The following is a 14,545-nucleotide window of genomic DNA, read 5'->3' on the forward strand; positions in this document are numbered from 1 at the left end:
AAGAGATTAGGAGAGAAAATGGTTCATTCTTCATTCATTCCCCATAAGGGGTTAAATAGTACAAGAGGGGGTAGTTACAAAGGGGTGTAAGCCCCATAGAGCATTCATACTGGACACTCACTCACACCTCATCGTATCCCTCCACATGCACACACGTGTGCATGTGTTCACATACATATCAACTCACAATTACATTTATGTTCCCTACACATATACAACATCATCATGATAATATTCGACCCTCGCTCATCACACTTGACTCTCCGTACAACTCGTACGGGGTAACACCTACCTACTCCCGATCCCGCTCGTCAACCGACTTAACAAACATAGGACACGGCTTGTGTCCAGAACGGTCCGGTCAAGCACCGAGAGGCGCGCGAAGCGTTCCTCAAACTCCCGAGTCGGGGGTCTCCACCCACTCCATGAAGTCCCGCTTCGAAAGTCGAAGCGTATCTTCCAGCCCGTAACTTTCGAGGAGCCGACCTTCGAACTCCTCCCAGGTCCGGCTCTCGGCCCGTACCTCAAGCACCTCCGTATGGATACCCGGCATCGCCACTCGAGGGAATCCGGCTAGAAGCCTCTCTTCCGGGATGTCCCTCATTACCATCTCAGCCCGGTAGGATGCCAAGTAGCTCGTGGCATCCTTTCCACTAAACCGGCCGATTGTATCGACAACCACCTCGATAGCCCCTATCAAGGGCGCCGGTGCCTTCGCGTGCACTCACTATACGGTCTACAGCCGAAGCCATGGCTTCTGCAAGGTCCGACCCCCTCATCTTCTACTCCTCTGCCGCCTGTTCACGTCGGGTTCACCAAATATGTCGCGTTGTTACGCACGTGCGTGGAGAACAAGGCGGGACCACTGGGGTCTTGGATCGAGGAATAGGTGAGGAAAGAGAGAGAGAGAGAGAGAGAGAGACGCTCACTCACGTATAGACAAAGAAGCGCACGGGGACGCGGCACAACAACACAGGAGACACGAGCTGAGAACACTAGAGTATGTATGTAAATATAGGCATGTATTTGTAAGTATGCAAACGAATCAAACGGTTACAGCCGACCAGGTCGGCGAGGTGGATGCCGACGCCTAATCACCCACGCACACAGGAGAGCAAGATGAAGATTCTCCTAGAAGCACACGGGCATTCCACGGAGCAGAATCAGCCTCCTGAGAGCCTGTGCAAAAGAGAGCTATGGAGGACGACAAAGAAGAAGAGCTCGGTCCCAGTCCGACAGCACTTCGTTCCCTCTAGCGCACGATCCCCTCTCCCCCTCGTCTCCCTCTCCTTTATAGCTCAAGGAGGGAGAACGTTTCACCGTTTACATCACATTAATTCTCTGTCCTTTCGGACAGAGATACTCCTCGATTTACCTTACAGAATATTGCTACCTAGGATTTAACCTTTGCGCCTACCTATCTACTTTATGACAAGGGACGTGCCCACGTGTAAGGGCCGGTTCACACACATTATACATGGTTTGCGCCTGGGGACGGTTTTCTTCACGACACCGCGTGGATACAAAGTACAAGACTGTGGACCGGAAGGTGAGGCCAGTCGCGGCACCCTTAGCGGAGGGTAGCGAGGAGCGGATAAAAGGGGTTGCGTCGTTACGGAATCCGGCTGGCATAGGGCACCGGTTCACCGACATAACGCTACGGAAGCTCAAGGTCGGTGGGGGCGGCTTTCTACTACCGGTGGAGGAGGACCGGTTTCGGAGAATGCTCGGGAGGCACGGGAAGGCTTTCGCATTGTGACCGGAGGAGATCGGGTGCGTAGACCCGACAGTTGTTGAACTGATGGTGATCTTCACGGTACCGCATGTACCGTGGAATCTCAAGCCGATTCCGGTGCCGAGAGCTCACATCCCGAAGTTGATGGAGCTCACATTCCGAACCGTCGAGTTCCCCGTATTTGAATCGGTGGTTTACGGTGCCGAAGAAGAACGGCACGCTGCGCTTCATTCAAGACCTACAACCGGTCAACAAGGTGACCATCCGTAATGCAGGGATCGGACCGACCATAGACGAGTTCGCGAAGGCCTTCGCTGGAAGGTCGATCTATTCTGTCGGTGATTTGTACTCGAGGTACGATCAGTTCCAACTAGCTGTGGAGAGCAGAGACATTACGACGATGCAGACTTCTCTCGGCCTCGTGCGGATGTGTACCCTGCCACAAGGAGGGACGAACTCAGTGGCTCACATAGTGAACGCGATGAACAAAGTGCTCAGGGATTGTATCTTGGACATCACCATGCCATTCTTAGACGACATCCCGATCAGGGGATGCCCGGTGGAGAAAAAGGACGAGGCAATCGGGCCGGACGGATGTCGGAATTTCGTGGCGGCCCACATCGATGACTGCGAGAAGGTGCTGCAGAGACTAGAAGGCGTGAGGCTCACCTTCTCTGGGGAAAAGTCGGCCTTCGGGCAATCAGAGATCATGGTCGTCGGGCACCTATGCGGACCATACGGTCGGAAACTGTCTCTGGCCAAGGTAGAAGCCATCTCCGCGATGAAGAATGACTGCAATTCGGTCACGGAGGTCCGCCGATTCTTGGGAGCATGCGCGTTCTACCACATCCGGATCCCGCACTACGCACATGTCGCTGAACCCCTCTACGGACTATTGAAAAATGAGCGTAGCTTTGAGTGGAGGACAGAGCACACAGAGTCAGTACGGAGACTAAAGGAGGCGCTTACGGTAGCGCCGGCTCTCCGTAAAGCGGTTTACGACAAGGATGTTCCCATCTGCGTGACGGTGGACACTAGCCCGACCGGGATCGGGTGGGTAATCAGTCAGGAGGACAAGGACGACATACGATTCCCGATCCGGTTAGGGGCGAAGGTATTGAGTGAGCGGCAGCGAGGATACGCCCAAGTTAAGCGTGAACTTTGGGGTGTCGTTTCGGCAGTCAAGGCCGACAAGGATTATCTGATCGGGACGGAGGTGATCATCGAGACGGACTGCCTGCTGATACTCGGCATGGTTTCCGGATGCGCGACGCCGGACCTAGCAATGCTCCGGTGGATAGCGTACATTAAGTCCCTGAACCCGGAGATACAACAACGCCATGGCCGACATGCTTTCGAGGGCAAGGTTCAACGACGAAGACGAAATGGCTTCTGTTGTCTGTCTGGCCGGACTAGCCTGAACACAGGTGTCTATCCGACACTTCTCCAAAGGGGTGGTAAGGATTGGATGCTAGGTTACACGCATAAGATGATTACAATTAAGTACAGACGGTAAACAATACGAGATACAGATAAATACGCAATAATTGCTATTGTATTACTTCCGTCAAAACACTTTACAAATCATCGGATCCTTTTATAGGCATCCGGCAAGGTTACAATCGGTGCGCTTTGGCAACCGACATCCGAATCGGTCCGGATCCGGATCGGTACAACTGTACTTAATCCGTCCCTCGAATAATAATTCTACTATTATTTACTTCCTATTATCCAATCCGATTCCGCCTTCCCACTTGTCCTTGCTCTTCTGACCGGCCAACACATGGCACGCCCGTGGGAAAGTGCCTTGCACTTCGAATCCACTCCCGGCCTCAGTCTTCCTCCAAAATATTGAGCACACTTTGCTCGATGGTGTCAAGTGGTGCTTCTTCCTCCTGTTCCTGTTCCTTGCCTGCCTGGTCTTCGACCTCCGGTTGGGTAGGCTGTTCCGTATCAATTTGCTGCTCCGGCTCTGCTTGATTCTGTGGTGCCGGTGCTTCCTGACCGCTTCGTCCGGGTTCTTCCTGTTCTCCCTCCGTTCCTGGCTCTGTTCTGTTACCGGTGTCGCTTTCTCCGGTCTCGACTGGTCGACTCGATATGCCTCCTTCCTCTGCTCTGGTGTCTTCCGGTCTCAGCTCTTCTTCTTCTCCGGCATCGGTCTGCTCCTGCTCTTCTTCAAGTTCATCTTCGGGTATTCCTCGTCGGGGTTGTTCGGTGTCGGTTGGTTCATCTTCAGCCGGTCGCTCTCCCTTACTTATCGTGATTGGCGTTGTTCTTCCCTTAGCTTCCTGTCGTACCCGGTCCTGCTCGTATCTCTCCAACTCCAACTGATTTGCGAGCTGCCCGTCATCCAACCTCTCTACCAACCCTCGGATTTCTTTGAGGTGTTCTTTTGCTAAAGTGTAGAAATCCTCCGACAATTCTTCCCCAATAGCGACGATACTTTCTTCATCCATCTTGTAGAACCTGTCACCGGTCTTCCTCCGATTCTCGGCATCCGCTCGGAGTGTCTGCAGCTCGGCTGCCTGTTGTGACCACTCCTTCCATAGCTTTTCTGTACTTTCGTTGATGCTTGCCTGAGCTCGGGTACTCCATCTTCGGGGCGAAGGTATTGAGTGAGCGGCAGCGAGGATACGCCCAAGTTAAGTGTGAACTTTGGGGTGTCGTTTCGGCAGTCAAGGCCGACAAGGATTATCTGATCGGGACGGAGGTGATCATCGAGACAGACTGCCTGCTGATACTCAGCATGGTTTCCGGATGCGCGACGCCGGACCTAGCAATGCTCCGGTGGATAGCGTACATTAAGTCCCTGAACCCGGAGATACGACAACGCCATGGCCGACATGCTGTCGAGGGCAAGGTTCAACGACGAAGACGACATGGTTTCTGTTGTCTGTCTGGCCGGACTAGCCTCAATACAGGTGTCTATACGACACTTCTCCAAAGGGGTGGTAAGGATTGGATGCTAGGTTACACGCATAAGATGATAACAATTAAGCACAGACGGTAAACAATACGAGATACAGATAAATACGCAATAATTACTATTGTATTACTTCCGTCAAAACACTTTACAAATCATCGGATCCTTTTATAGGCATCCGGCAAGGTTACAATCGGTGCGCTTAGGCAACCGACATCCGAATCGGTCCGGATCCGGATCGGTACAACTGTTATCCTACTATTATTTACTTCCTATTATCCGATCCGATTCCGCCTTCCCACTTGTCCTTACTCTTCTGACCGGCCAACACATGGCACGCCCGTGGGAAAGTGCCTTGCACTTCGAATCCACTCCCGGCCTCAGTCTTCCTCCAAAATATCGAGCACACTTTGCTCGATGGTGTCAAGTGGTGCTTCTTCCTCTTGTTCATGTTCCTTGCCTGCCTGGTCTCTGACCTCCGGTTGGGTAGGCTGTTCTGTAAAAATTTGCTGCTCCGGCTCTGCTTGATTCTGTGGTGCCGGTGCTTCCTCACCGCTTCGTCCGGGTTCTTCCTGTTCTCCCTCCGTTCCTGGCTCTGTTCTGTTACCGGTGTCGCTTTCTCTGGTCTCGACTGGTCGACTCGATATGCCTCCTTCCTCTGCTCTGGTGTCTTCCGGTCTCAGCTCTTCTTCTTCTCCGGCATCGGTCTGCTCCTGCTCTTCTTCAAGTTCATCTTCGGGTATTCCTCGTCGGGGTTGTTCGGTATCGGTTGGTTCATCTTCAGCTGGTCGCTCTCCCTTACTTATCGTGATTGGCGTCGTTCTTCCCTTAGCTTCCTGTCCTACCCGGTCCTGCTCGTATCTCTCCAACTCCAACTGAGTTGCAAGCTGCCCGTCATCCAACCTCTCTACCAACCCTCGGATTTCTTTGAGGTGTTCTTCTGCTAAAGTGTAGAAATCCTCCGACAATTCTTCCCCAATAGCGACGATACTTTCTTCATCCATCTTGTAGAACCTGTCACCGGTCTTCCTCCGATTCTCGGCATCCGCTCGGAGTGTCTGCAGCTCGGCTGCCTGTTGTGACCACTCCTTCCATAGCTTTTCCGTACTTTCGTTGATGCTTGCCTGAGCTCGGGTACTCCATCTTCGGGGCGAAGGTATTGAGTGAGCGGCAGCGAGGATACTCCCAAGTTAAGCGTGAACTTTGGGGTGTCGTTTCGGCAGTCAAGGCCGACAAGGATTATCTGATCGGAACGGAGGTGATCATCAAGACGGACTGCCTGCTGATACTCGGCATGGTTTCCGGATGCGCGACGCCGGACCTAGCAATGCTCCGGTGGATAGCGTACATTAAGTCCCTGAACCCGGAGATACGACAACGTCATGGCCGACATGCTATCGAGGGCAAGGTTCAATGACGAAGACGACATGGTTTCTGTTATCTGTCTGGCCGGACTAGCCTCAACACAGGTGTCTATCTGACACTTCTCCAAAGGGGTGGTAAGGATTGGATGGTAGGTTACACGCATAAGATGATTACAATTAAGCACAGACGGTAAACAATACGAGATACAGATAAATACGCAATAATTACTATTGTATTACTTCCGTCAAAACACTTTACAAATCATCGGATCCTTTTATAGGCATCCGGCAAGGTTACAATCGGTGCGCTTAGGAAACCGACATCCGAATCGGTCCGGATCCGGATCGGTACAACTGTTATCCTACTATTATTTACTTCCTATTATCCGATCCGATTCCGCCTTCCCACTTGTCCTTGCTCTTCTGACCGACCAACACATGGCACGCCCGTGGGAAAGTGCCTTGCACTTCGAATCCACTCCCGGCCTCAGTCTTCCTCCAAAATATCGAGCAAAGTGTGCTCGATGGTGTCAAGTGGTGCTTCTTCCTCTTGTTCCTGTTCCTTGCCTGCCTGGTCTCTGACCTCCGGTTGGGTAGGCTGTTCTGTAAAAATTTGCTGCTCCGGCTCTGCTTGATTCTGTGGTGCCGGTGCTTCCTCACCGCTTCGTCCGGGTTCTTCCTGTTCTCCCTCCATTCCTGGCTCTGTTCTGTTACCGGTGTCGCTTTCTCCGGTCTCGACTGGTCGACTCGATATGCCTCCTTCCTCTGCTCTGGTGTCTTCCGGTCTCAGCTCTTCTTCTTCTCCGGCATCGGTCTGCTCCTGCTCTTCTTCAAGTTCATCTTCGGGTATTCCTCGTCGGGGTTGTTCGGTATCGGTTGGTTCATCTTCAGCTGGTCGCTCTCCCTTACTTATCGTGATTGGCGTCGTTCTTCCCTTAGCTTCCTGTCCTACCCGGTCCTGCTCGTATCTCTCCAACTCCAACTGAGTTGCAAGCTGCCCGTCATCCAACCTCTCTACCAACCCTCGGATTTCTTTGAGGTGTTCTTCTGCTAAAGTGTAGAAATCCTCCGACAATTCTTCCCCAATAGCGACGATACTTTCTTCATCCATCTTGTAGAACCTGTCACCGGTCTTCCTCCGAATCTCGGCATCCGCTCGGAGTGTCTGCAGCTCGGCTGCCTGTTGTGACCACTCCTTCCATAGCTTTTCCGTACTTTCGTTGATGCTTGCCTGAGCTCGGGTACTCCATCTTGACATGATGAGCTTGATCCGGTCAACCCCTGCCTTAGCATGCGCATAAGCTTCCTGCTTTTCCTTCCTTGCCCGTTTTATAATGTCGGACATTATCTGAGCCTGGGCCTCGTAATCTGTTTTCTGCTTTTCATAGGTACTCTGCAGTTTGCTTATCGTGAAGGTCGATTTTTCCTTTTCTTCATTCCTGATCTTGGTCAGGTCCAGCTTTTCCCGCCTTAGCGCCTCTAATTCCTTCCTTCTCTCCGTTGCTTGGGCTATTTCCGCCGACAATGCTTCCTTGTTGGCACTGACCTCATCCATCGCCTTAGCCAGGTCTAATCGGGTCTCTTTGAGCTGCTCTTTCAGCTTCTCTATTTGCCGGTCGTAGTCTGCTGCCCGTTTTTTGTTGTCCGACTCGGCCTGCTTGTGATCTCGGTAGAGACGGTCGAAGTCCTCCGTCTTCTGCTTTAGGCGTCGGGTTGCCTGAGCTCTTAACCGATCGTCCCGGTCCTTCTGTTGTCGGAGTTCTTCCTGCAGTCGTTCTATCTCTTGCTCGGCATGTCGTCGTAGTCGGTCCTTCTCCTTTTGCAGCTTCTCTTTTTCTTCTTGCAGTCGGTCATTAGCGGCTCGACCTTTCCGGAGGCCTTCTTCCATTTTTCGTCTGTCGTCCTCCACCGCTTTCCGCTGCTCCCTTTCTCTTTCCCTTAATGCCTCCTGAGCTTTTAACTCCTCTCGTAAGGTTTCTATTATTTTTTCGGTCTCAGGGCCGGTTTGCAAGGCTATCGGTTCCGGTTCCGGTTCTGGTTGCTTCCTTGTTGTCCCGACCGGCTCGGTGACAACTTGTGCTTGTTGAATTCCTTCCCTTGCCTGCAACAACTCCCCTTGCATTTCCTCGATCTGTGTTCGGAGCGCGACCAACTCCTGAGTTGTTGTATGCGTCAGCTGTTGCCTACACGTTTCTTCTTTCTCTAACTAGTCCGCTACTCCCGATAACTGCACCGAAAGCCATCTCAGCGGCCACCGGCACCGCTAACCGTGTACCGTTGTCGTTCGCGCTCGTCACCGGGTAGGGCCCGAAGCATCTCCTAGCGAACTTTCGCACCGCCTTGTGCTGATTGTCGAGGTTGTTGTCGGTGTCGTAGTGTATTTCGTACACTACGTGAAAAAGTAAAAATAATATAACCGATTTAATTACATATAAATAAATAAAATAATATATCAAGATATTTATCACGTGCATAGGGTAGGATTCGAACCCTGCACCTCCACGTAGCCAAACGTCAACTTTACCATTATACTACCTTATCTTTAGTGTTCTATAAATAGATTTAATAACTATAAGTGCTTTATTTGCGCCTACCTTTATTAAAAGGTAAATCGTGCATTTTTAGAGTGTGTGAATATTTTATAGAAAAAACGCAAGCAACTAAAAAGTGACTCGTGCACATCTAGCGTGCATGAGCACTATATTTAGCAAATAAAAGCAAGGATTAGAAAAGCATCACATGCATATTTAGTGTGCATGAACATATTAGAAAAAAAGCATGTAGCTATGCTTAGTCTCTCCCATCACTACATAAGGATGGGGAGCACAATGTAATAGGGTGTGAAATATTTGGAAATTGGATATATTTCCGAAAACACCAACCGATTAATATAATCGTGGGATTCACGAAAATAATATAATCTATACTTGTGGGATTCACAAGTTTCTTATATTTTTCTTTCAATCTAAATACATATTCTTATCTAAATATTTGATTAATCGAATACAATACACTCGTGGGATTCACGAAATTTCAATCTCTCTTTCTAATAATCTATTCATTACTAGCCTCATCTCATATTTTCCTTCCTCCTAGTCCAAAACCTCGGCGGTTCCCACCCGACTCACGCAACGATCCGGAGCCGAAAGGCACGACATCGTATACCAAGACCTAGTCGCCTTCCTCGATCTTCTTTGGTCGCAACCGGTGTGTCTGGTTGAACCGGGTCTTGTTCCGCTCCCTTGCCACTCGCAGCTTTTCCTTCGCCTGTATCACGTCCTCCGGCCTCCACTCGAGCTGTCGAATCCGCGCCGCCAGCAACTCCTCCCGGCTCATTTCGTCCTTCCAATCTACCGCCGCCCATGAAGAAACCGTCTGTTCCACCGGCATAATCAGCTTCTGTCCATACATCAGCTCTACCGGCATAAACCCTATCACCGAACTGTGCGTAGTTCGGTCTGCCCATAGTGCGTAAGGAAGGAGCCGCGGCCAATTCCCGACCTGCCCTCCGCATGCACGCACCAACGCCTTTACGATCGGCCCGTGCCCACATTCCACCTTTCCGTTTGCCTCCGGATTGTATGCCGTAGTGAGGGAGAGTTTGATGCCTAGCCGGTCGAACATCCAGCTCTCCCCGGTCCGCCACGATCCTCCCGACGCACCTGTACCGACACACTACTTCTTCGATCAGAAACCGGCATACCGTCGTGGTTGTCTTGCTTTGTAGTGCACGGCCTTCCACCTGGTTTGTTAAGTCTTCTCGTGCAAGCACCAGGTATCGCATCTGTCCTACCCCCATCGGCATCGTCACCAAGTCCACCATCCACTTGAAATGGACTGTAGGCGGGTAGGTCGGGTGTAGCTCGTCCCTGTGTCAGACTACGGAGTGCATCTGACAGCTTTCGCAAGTTGTTACGAACCGATGCATGTCCTGGTACAGCCCCGGCCACCAGTACCTCTCCTTCAGCTTCTCGAACGTGGCCCATGTTCCGCGGTTCCCGGCCCAGGGGCTCTCGTGAAATGCCGCCAGGAGTTTCCCCTGCTCTTCTTTCTTTGCCACCACTCGGAATGGGATGCAGCTTCTCTTCTTTGGGTGCCTCCATATGCACCCGTCACGTAGGAAGAATCGGTACGCCTTCTTCCGTACCCGGCTCGCCTCCTCTCTCGCCCATGCTGCGTCTGGCGTCATCGTCCGTAGGAACCTCCCGATTTGGAGCCACTCCCCATCGTACCTGCTTTCGTCAAATTTGTTAAGCGCCGGAGTGTTCCCTTTCCTCGCCGTTACGTTAGCCGACCCGAAGAAGTCCTCGCCGACTTCTTCGTCATCCGAAACTGTTGGCCGGTCAGAAGAGCAAGGACAAGTGGGAAGGCGGAATCGGATCAGATAATAGGAAGTAAATAATAGTAGAATTATTATTCGGAGGGACGGATTCGGTACAGTTGTACCGATCCGGATCCGGACCGATTCGGATGTCGGTTGCCTAAGCGCACCGATTGTAACCTTGCCGGATGCCTATAAAAGGATCCGATGATTTGTAAAGTGTTTTGACGGAAGTAATACAATAGTAATTATTGCGTATTTATCTGTATCTCGTATTGTTTACCGTCTGTGCTTAATTGTAATCATCTTATGCGTGTAACCTAGCATCCAATCCTTACCACCCCTTTGGAGAAGTGTCGGATAGACACCTGTGTTGAGGCTAGTCCGGCCAGACAGACAACACTATTTTGGCGACCACGATTCCTGCAAAGTGCAGAGGACAACCGGGGGATGGATGTCTAGACCAAACGACGACCACATCACCGAACGAGGGGGACGATACACCGAACGCGAGCAACGACGGGAAGCCCTGCAGCAGGCCGTCGACGAGATCCGACGGGATCGGTCATTCTCCAAAACTCTTCGGAGAGTCGCAGAAGAAGCACTGCAGTTTCGGGTTCTACAAATCCCCGACGAAGGCAGTAGCATAACAAGCCTGCAAGAGGCGGAAACGATACTGCAGACGCTCGCCGCGGGCGACGGGGACTCGGAAGCATTCGCAACACTTGAGGCGGAGTCGGAAAGCGACGGAAGCGTTGCATCCCGGTATAAAAGCAGCCACGACACACCAAAGGACCGGGAGGACGAGGGGTCGGAAGACTCAGTAACACCGGCGCCAGAGGAAGAAATAACCCTGGAATTCGGTGACCGGCAACCACCGAGGAAGGCTGACCGGATACCAACAACAACCGCGAGGGAACCGAAGGAGCGGATACCGACAACACCCGCGGAGGAACCAACGGACCGGACACCGGAAACACCCGCGGGGGAACCAAAGGTTCTCACACCAACGCCAACAGCGGACAGAGAGCGGAGGAAACAGGAAAGTCAGTTGGACGACACGATGCCGTACCCATACCCAAAGTACCGGGATGAGGCCGACGCGGAGGCACACGTGTACGCATTCCTCCAAACATGGGAAGCCAACCATATCTCCCAAAGATTGACGGAGCCCGAAGCCGAACGATCCAAAATCACCGAATTCGGCATAACCTTAGAAGGACCGGCGGCCCAATGGCACGCAAAGCACTTACCGGGCAGCTTTGCCACATTCGATGCCTTGAAGGCCAGATTCCTCAGGTTTTTTCACAGACAATTTGAGCAAAGGGAATTGGTCGGGCAGTTCTACACCACCCGGCAGGAAGAGAACGAGACTAGGCCACAATTCATCATTCGGTTCCAGACCCTGCACAGCCAACTGACAAGAGCACCACCCGAAGATGAAGCCAAAGCAGTCTTTTTGGCCGCACTGAAAGAGCCACTTCGAACAATGTGTGGAGTCCTTGATTTCCAAACCAGCACAATGGACCAAGTTATTGATCGGGTTTTAGAAATGGACAAGACTAGCCCCTTCTTGTCGATGGGGATGTTACACTGGGCACTCCCAAAGGAGGAAGACCTGAGGTTCCGACAGGCCTTACAATGTACAACATGCCTAAATTCGGGGCACTCAACAGTAGACTGCACCCTGCGGACACAATGTGTGATCTGCAACTCTCGAGCCCATACAACGGACCGATGCGAATATAACCTGTTAAATCGGCAGGCAACACCGGTTCGACACATAGAACTACGCAATCAGAACCCGGACGAGGATCGATTCCGGAGAGACAACCGCTACCAACGCGAACGCGGTAACAGATACGCTGATAGAAGACGCGACAACTATGACCGAGAGGAGAGACGCAGAGATAGCTACCCCCGGGACCGGTACGACAGAGACGAATCCCCGGAAGACGACCGACGCAGAGAAGAGAGGCGAAAAGGATACGCTGATACAAGACGCGACAACTATGACCGAGAGGAGAGACGCAAAGATAGCTACCCCCGGGACCGGTACGACCGAGACGAAGCCCCGGAATAAGACCGACGCAGAGGAAGGAGGCATATCGAGTCGACCAGTCGAGACCGGAGAAAGCGACACCGGTAACAGAACAGAGCCAGGAACGGAGGGAGAACAGGAAGAACCCGGACGAAGCGGTGAGGAAGCACCGGCACCACAGAATCAAGCAGAGCCGGAGCAACAAATTTTTACGGAACAGCCTACCCAACCGGAGGTCGGAGACCAGGCAGGCAAGGAACAGGAACAAGAGGAAGAAGTACCACTTGACACCATCGACCAAAGTGTGCTCGATATTTTGGAGGAAGACTGAGGCCGGGAGTGGATTCGAAGTGCAAGGCACTTTCCCACGGGCGTGCCATGTGTTGGCCGGTCAGAAGAGCAAGGACAAGTGGGAAGGCGGAATCGGATCGGATAATAGGAAGTAAATAATAGTAGAATTATTATTCGGAGGGACGGATTCGGTACAGTTGTACCGATCCGGATCCGGACCGATTCGGATGTCGGTTGCCTAAGCGCACCGATTGTAACCTTGCCGGATGCCTATAAAAGGATCCGATGATTTGTAAAGTGTTTTGACGGAAGTAATACAATAGTAATTATTGCGTATTTATCTGTATCTCGTATTGTTTACCGTCTGTGCTTAATTGTAATCATCTTATGCGTGTAACCTAGCATCCAATCCTTACCACCCCTTTGGAGAAGTGTCGGATAGACACCTGTGTTGAGGCTAGTCCGGCCAGACAGACAACAGGAAGCGGATCAAAGAGTTCAAAAAGCGGTTCGAAGACGAGCCGGAACCGGCGAGCGAGAGTAACGACGACGATCAGTTCGGGTCTGGCGGAGAATCAGAGAACGACAAGTGAGGCTGGTTTTCTTCGGTGTCTACCCGTCTCTGGCGCATGCCGGTAGATGCGCGGTTTGGTGGGGGTGGATGTCGTGAAGAAAACCGGCCATAGGCGGAATCGAAGAAAAAGGCGCATGAACCGGCTCTTACACGGGTGGACGCGAGGATTGATATATTGTACATAATTCGTAATTAGGGCGACTGGTGTAAATACTAGGTAGAGCACATTTATTAGGGGATTTTGTGCGTATCTCTGTCGACAGGGACAGGGAATAAAGCAGTTTGGCTAAGGAAAAGGGGGCACCCCATTTTGGGGAACTATTTAAGGAGGGGGAGGAGGAAGGAGCAGGTATCGCGTGCTAGGAAGGACGAAGTGCTGCTGCAAATCTGAGTGTCGAGCTCTCTCTTCTCCTCCGGATAGTCTGTTCTAGTCTGTTCTATTCTGCAGTTTTGTGTCCTAGTCTGTTCTATTCTCATTCACTATCTTTTTCAGGATAGTCTGTAACGTCTTGTTCATGGATTCTGCTAACCCATTTTCCTATGGGTAATATGGCATAATCTTCTTGTGTATGACGGTGTAAATGGTGCGTGAGTTTGTGGATGACCGAATTCAAGAAATGGCTCCCTTGGTCGCTTATGAGCTCTATTGGGCAACCAAAACGGCACCAGATGTGTTCGGAAAGGAATCTTGCCGTGGACGTCGCAATATTGTCTTGTAACGGTTTGGCTTCTACCCACTTTGTGCAGTAATCTGTGGCCACGAGAATGTATTTGTTGATGTCCGTGTTGTTGCCGATGTAAAGGGACCGACAAAATCGAGACCCCATTTTTGGAACGGGTCAAGTGGGAGTACTGGTTGGTGAGGCATTCTTGCGAGCTCCGTAGGTTGCGTTGACACAGATAACATTGTTTATAGTATTGATATGCGTCCTTTTGCGTAGTTGGCCACCAGAGACCTGCTTGCCATGCTTTTCTAGCCGTGACATCACCTGTGTAATGTCCTCCAGCCGTTCCACAATGAGCTTCGCGTAGTACGGCTTCCTTCTCATCCTACCGTATTCCACGCCGCCAAATTCCATCGCTACCGTTATGGTAGAGTACGCCTTCGACCAGACAAAAGTTACGAGTCCGAACTGCTAGTCGTTTCTTTTCGTCCGTTTGTAGCTGTGGTGGTGGCAGCCCCGTGGTAAAAAAGTAAGTCATCTCCATTAGCCAACGATCCGGAAAATTATTTTCTTCTCGTGACGCCGTGGTTGCGACCCGCAGAATATCAACGTCGAGAAAGTCATCATCTTA

The sequence above is a fragment of the Azolla caroliniana genome, unplaced genomic scaffold (assembly GCF_043228905.1).
Source record: "Azolla caroliniana isolate FFs.n. ecotype wild unplaced genomic scaffold, voAzoCaro1.0.p SCAF_10, whole genome shotgun sequence".
NCBI classification, from domain to species: Eukaryota; Viridiplantae; Streptophyta; class Polypodiopsida; order Salviniales; family Salviniaceae; genus Azolla; species Azolla caroliniana.